The following is a 5,751-nucleotide window of genomic DNA, read 5'->3' as shown; positions in this document are numbered from 1 at the left end:
GGTGGACCTTGGAATGCCAGTGATGGCTGATGAACGGTCAGTGGCCAATGCCTTCCCGTCTCCAGAAATCATGTGACCCAATTTTTCTACTGGCTGTACACATTGTAGCTTCGACCTACTGACTCGGTGGCCAATGTCGGCCAAGTGCAAGAGTAGGTGCAAGGAATCTGTTTCACACTGCTCTTGAGTGGGTGTAGCCAGAAGTAAATCACCGACATACTGCAATAGCACACTGCCTTCCAATAAATAGAGTGGCGCTAGGCTGTCTCTGAGGGCCTCATTAAAAATAGTGGGAGATTCACAATACCCCTGGCACAAGCGCGTGAACGTATTAGGTTTTCCCGCGAATTGAAAGGCAAACCAATACTGGCTATCCTCATGCACTGGAACACTGAATAAGGCGTTAGTTAGGTCCACGACAGTGAACCATTTACTATCGTCTGGTATAGATGTGAGGATTATGTGTGGGTTTGGAACGTTTGGAGCTCTTTGTCTAACTGCTGCATTGACTGCTTTGAGGTCCTGTACAAACGTCCATTCGTTACGACCCGTTTTTTTAACAAGGAAAATTGGTGTTCGTACAGGCGAATCTGAGCATAACACTATCACTCCTGTGTCTGGGAGGTCTTTGAACACTGGTTTAATGCCTTCTATGGCTTCTGGTTTCAGGGCATACTGACGTTGCTTGGGCCTGTAATCTGACTTAGGTGTGATTTTTATTGGTGCTACCCCTTTAATCATCCTACATCATTCTTCCCTCGTGCCCACAAACATTGGGAACCTTTTTTAGGAGGGGGGACTCAGGAAGAGGCACGAAAGTCTGTTCCTGCCATCCCTCATGCTTTTCTACCACCCCCACATGTCTTGTAACCTTGAGGGTAAATTGCTCTTTTTGTTTTCTTGTTCCCGGGCAGCTATTTACCTCCTCTCCCTGCTCATTAATTTCTCACGTACCTTCTTGTTGTACTCTAACCCAGGCCCAAGTTTTCCAATTCGAGGCCTCTTGGTTTTGTGATTGACACATGAGGATGTGAGAGTGCCATGGCAAAATGCTCCTTTTAGTGAGTAGGCGGGCCTTCAGCTAGCATCACTGAGGCTGTGCACTTCCCCTTTTCCCATACACATAATCGAGGCAAATTACCTCTCCTGAGAGCTCCTTGCCGAACCACTCCTTTTCATACTCGTGATCAGGCCCTATAGACACATATGCGGTACAGTGCAGCTTTTCAATTTCATTACTTCTACCCCTTTTTGTTCACTTCGTTTGAGAATATCCGACACTTGCACATAGTCAGTTCTGGTGGGTTCCTGCACAATAAGCCACTGGAATGAGTACAGTGGTTCAATTTTATCATAGTATGTCTGTTGACTCAATTACCTTTAGGCCCTCTGGTCTGGACTCAATTATTATGCATAGCTGGTACATCAAAATCTCCTCATAACAGATTTACTGGACACACTGTGGACATTAAAAATGCATACATGAAATTTCGACCCCCCTTCACTTTGGCAAGGGAGAGGGTGTGAGTCTAGGGAAGTATGTCCAGTGGCCTCTACCATAATCAATGTTTCCAGATAACGGGACGTCTATTTCCTTAACCTGAATTACAGATTTTGCAGCACCCGAGTCCACCAGGAATGACATTCGTATACCCTGCACTGTAGGGACAGTTGTGGCAAGCAAGAGTAAGGAGGTGCGGCATACTTCAGATATGAGGGAGATAGAGTGTGGTGCATGTGTGCTGGGAGGATGCAGTGTGCATGATGTGTGTGTGCTCTTATCTGTAGCTGTGGCTGACCCGTCCCCGACTCTGCCCTCATCAGTCTGCTTCCTCGTCACAGCCCCTCTCCTTCCGTGTCTTACATTCTCTTAAGAAGTGTCCTTTCTTTCCACACATGTACCATTGATCATCTCTTTTGCCGTTGTCCTGCTCGTAGCCCCCTCTTCCTCTTCCTCTTCCTCTTCCACGGCCTCTGCCTCTTTGTCCTGCGACAGATTGATACATTGTGAGGGCTACTTAATGTGCCTCATTCTCTTTCCTTATTCATTTTTTCTCTGATACGGTCCTCAGCTGTTTTTCAGAGTGGATGGCATACTGCACGATAGTGCACATGGGGGCCGTTTCCCACCCGACGCATAGCTTGCATACTTCTTTGCTGATTTCGTCTCATAGACCGTTCATGAAGCTATGCGGAGGTGGGCTTCCCATGCTTCCCACTGCCATCCTGTCCGGTCTTTCTGTTCCACAGTGAGTAGTGTGGACTATGAGTCTACCACAGTATTCTTCCAGATTCTTCTCCGACCCTTGTCTGCAGCCAGCTATGATGGCAGTGTTAACTCGTATTGGGAATGCCGTGGTTGCACGCGCATGGCTGACTATCGAGTGCCGCAGCTTGCATGGCTGTGATGGCATCGTCGTAAGGGCTGGGTCATCCTAGATAGGCTGGGGGAGAGACTTCGGAATAGGCTTGTACCACCGTCACCGGAGTGTCTTGCTTTGGCCTCGGCCTGAGCTGCTTCGGCTCTTGGCTCGGTCCCGGCACTGCAGCTCCTCCTACAGCCCCTCGTTCCTCTTCAGCCGGTGGTTGAACTGGTGAGGCGGGCACTACAGGGGGCTGCTGTTACCGGTGGAGTGTGAGGCATTAGTGGGCAGGAGTCGGTATCAGGGTCAACCTTGGAAACCTGCACAGACTGAAGCCTCCCGAAACATGTGGTTAACATCCCCCTCCCTCTTCTTCCTGTCTCTCTCTTCTGCTTCCCTCAAAATTGTAATGTATGCGCTGTAACTTGTTTATCCCTATACAACCTCTCAGGAGAAAACTGTATTTACTCCATAATGCTATTTGAGCCGTTACGTCTGGCCCATTATGTCTGTACATAATTGTGACTTCCATTTTCGAGGCCGACACCCTGACAGTGCAGCTATTTCAGCTTTTTGTTTCTTACTTTTACTGTTACCCAATCACTGCATTAATAATAAAATCAAAATAAAGAAATCGATCAAATGTGTTATTAACCCATTAGTGTTACAGAAGAATAATATTTTCTCACTTTTTTTTCTACACAATCAGAGGCATCAATCAATTTCATACAAATATTGGAAAGTTGTTTACCACTTACTCTGTGTCAGTTGGCTTCAGTCATTCACACAACGCTGACACTGTCATCCTCCACACTAAATCAAACTTTCCCGATCCGCGGCTCATCGGAGTCGACACTACCACTCGTGTCTGTTGACAGGAGGGGACTCCAGTGCCACTGTTTCCTTTCAGTCCACCTTTTGGAGTCTACACTTTTGCTCCAGTGTCCTCACACTGCACTGGGTCCCAGACCTCCCTACAACAGCCGCCGGATGCGCCTTACCCTCGGTTCACTATACGGTCGATTGCAACAGTCCTGATCACACCTCTGGAACTCCTTTCTCCCTTCAAATATGGGGTTTAGGAAATTAGGACATTTTCTTTCCTCATAGACATCTCCCTCTCTGTTGTGTGGTACGGAGCTGTGCAATCCTGCCTTACGTCAAATTGTGGAGGAAAAATCAATTGGACTCGAGCCAGATGTGCAGATGAGTGAGCTTTACTCACTCACTTTAGAAGACATTGAAAGTAATTGCAACTCTGTTCGTTCACTTCTGTAGACTACGAAACCGAATTTCCAAGCATTCTAATCACCTTAACCACTGATTCAGTGCAAGTCAGTGTTTTCAACCAAAATGTAATGCCTGGATAAGCATACACTTTCTAAGACATGTTTCAAGTGAAAACATTGTTTGTTTTTATTTTCAATCTGTTGTAACCTGTTTGCAAACAGCACATTAAAAAGTAATTGGAACTCTGTTCTTTCACTTCTGTTGACAATGAAGCAGGTTTTACAATCATGCAATCGCCTTATCCACTGTTTCAGAGAATTACAATTTGGGGATTTTTAACCAAAATGTAATCTATTTAAGGAAAACATCTTCGAAAAAGTTTTCAAGTGAAAAAAAATTGTGCAAGTGAAAACAAGCTGTTGTAACCCCATTTGCAAAGAGCACACTGAAAGTAATTGCAACTCTGTTCTTTTACTTCTGTGAATTTCACAAGCATTTCCAATCAATCTAATCTCCTTAACCCTGTTTCAGGGCAAAACATTGTGTTTTCAACCAAAATGTAATGTATTTGAGGAAAACACTTACTAAGACAGTGGAGCAAAAATCAATCTGACTCGAGCCAGATGTGCAGATGAATGAGCTTTATTGGTTCTGTCCCTTACGCACCAAGGGAGAGAAGCCTCCAACTTCTCTCTCACATGAGTTCATATACCCGCACCATTCACCATTGTTCTCTCAAGGGCCAATCTTGTGACTCCAGGTGCCAGGCATCTCAACCATCCTTGAAAACACAATTATGTGTTTTCCTTAAATACATTAAAAGCTTGGTTGAAAACGCAATGTTTTGTCCTGAAACAGGGCTAAGGAGATTAGATTGATTGGAAACTCTGCTGTGTAATTCACAGAAGTGAAATAACAGAATTGTAATTACTTTTCAATGTGCTCTTTGCAAATGGGTTACAACAGCTTGTTTTCATTTTCATACATTTTCACTTGAAATATATCTTAGAAAGTCTTTGCTTATCATTACATTACATTACATTTTGGTTGAAAACACTATGTATTGCCCTGAAACCGTGGTTAAGGGGATTAAGATGATACGAAACCCTGCTTCATTGTCTACAGAAGTGAAAGAACAGTAGCAATTACATGCAAATATGATTATCAACAGCTTGTTTTCCCTTTCACACAATGTTTTCACTAGAAACATATCTTAGAAAGTGTTTGCATGTTCAGGCATTACAGCTTGGTTGAAAACACAATATATAGCACTGAAACAGTGTTTACAGCAAAAAGAATGCTTGGACACTGTCATTGCCCCCCCCGTCACGTGGTATGGCCTGCTGCAAGCGGGCGGGGGTGGGGGTCACCCTTGGATGTAGCCACACGCCCGTGATGGCACGCACCTACACAGCCTTTAACATTGAATGTTTGTCCGTCTATTTAAACCCCCCGTCAGTGCGTGCCTCATTGTTGGTCATTGTTAATGTTCATATTAATGTTAGTGTCGGTGTATGTTAGCGTTAGCCATCGTCGATGTTTATGCAGTCTGTGTTAATGTTCATGTTGTTTAAAAACCGTTTGTGTGTTCACATTCACTGTTCTTTTGTGCGAATGCCCTGTTGTCATTTGTTTCATGACAATAAATATTCTACAGCATCAAAGGAGTCTGTGCATCCTGCTCCATGCCCGGCCGCACTCGGGCCGTTACAGAAACAATGATTTGTTATTCACAGACATGAAAAAAACAGAGTTGCAATTACTTACAACGTACAGAGTGCAAACGTATTACATCAGCTTGTTTTCATGTGCTCACATTGTTGTCACTTGAAATATGTCTTAGGAGATGTAATTTATTTGAGGAAAACATTTCGGTTGAAAACACCAAATTGTATTGCCTTGATACAGTGGGTAAGGCGATTAGAATGATTGGAAATGCTATTTCATAGGCTACAGCAGCAAAAGAACAGAGTTGCAATTACTTTCACTGTGCTCTTTGCAAACATGTTACAACAGCTTGTTTTTACTTGAAATACATCTTAAGAAAACCCTTCCTAATATGCATTAAATTTTGGTTGAAAGCACTATGTATTGCACTGAAACACTGATTAAGGCAATAAGTTGATGTTTAAGGCATTGGAAACGCTGTTTCTTCTTC

Source organism: Electrophorus electricus, chromosome 25 (genome assembly GCF_013358815.1).
Source record: "Electrophorus electricus isolate fEleEle1 chromosome 25, fEleEle1.pri, whole genome shotgun sequence".
NCBI lineage: Eukaryota > Metazoa > Chordata > Actinopteri > Gymnotiformes > Gymnotidae > Electrophorus > Electrophorus electricus.
Note: the sequence above shows the minus strand (reverse complement) of the source record.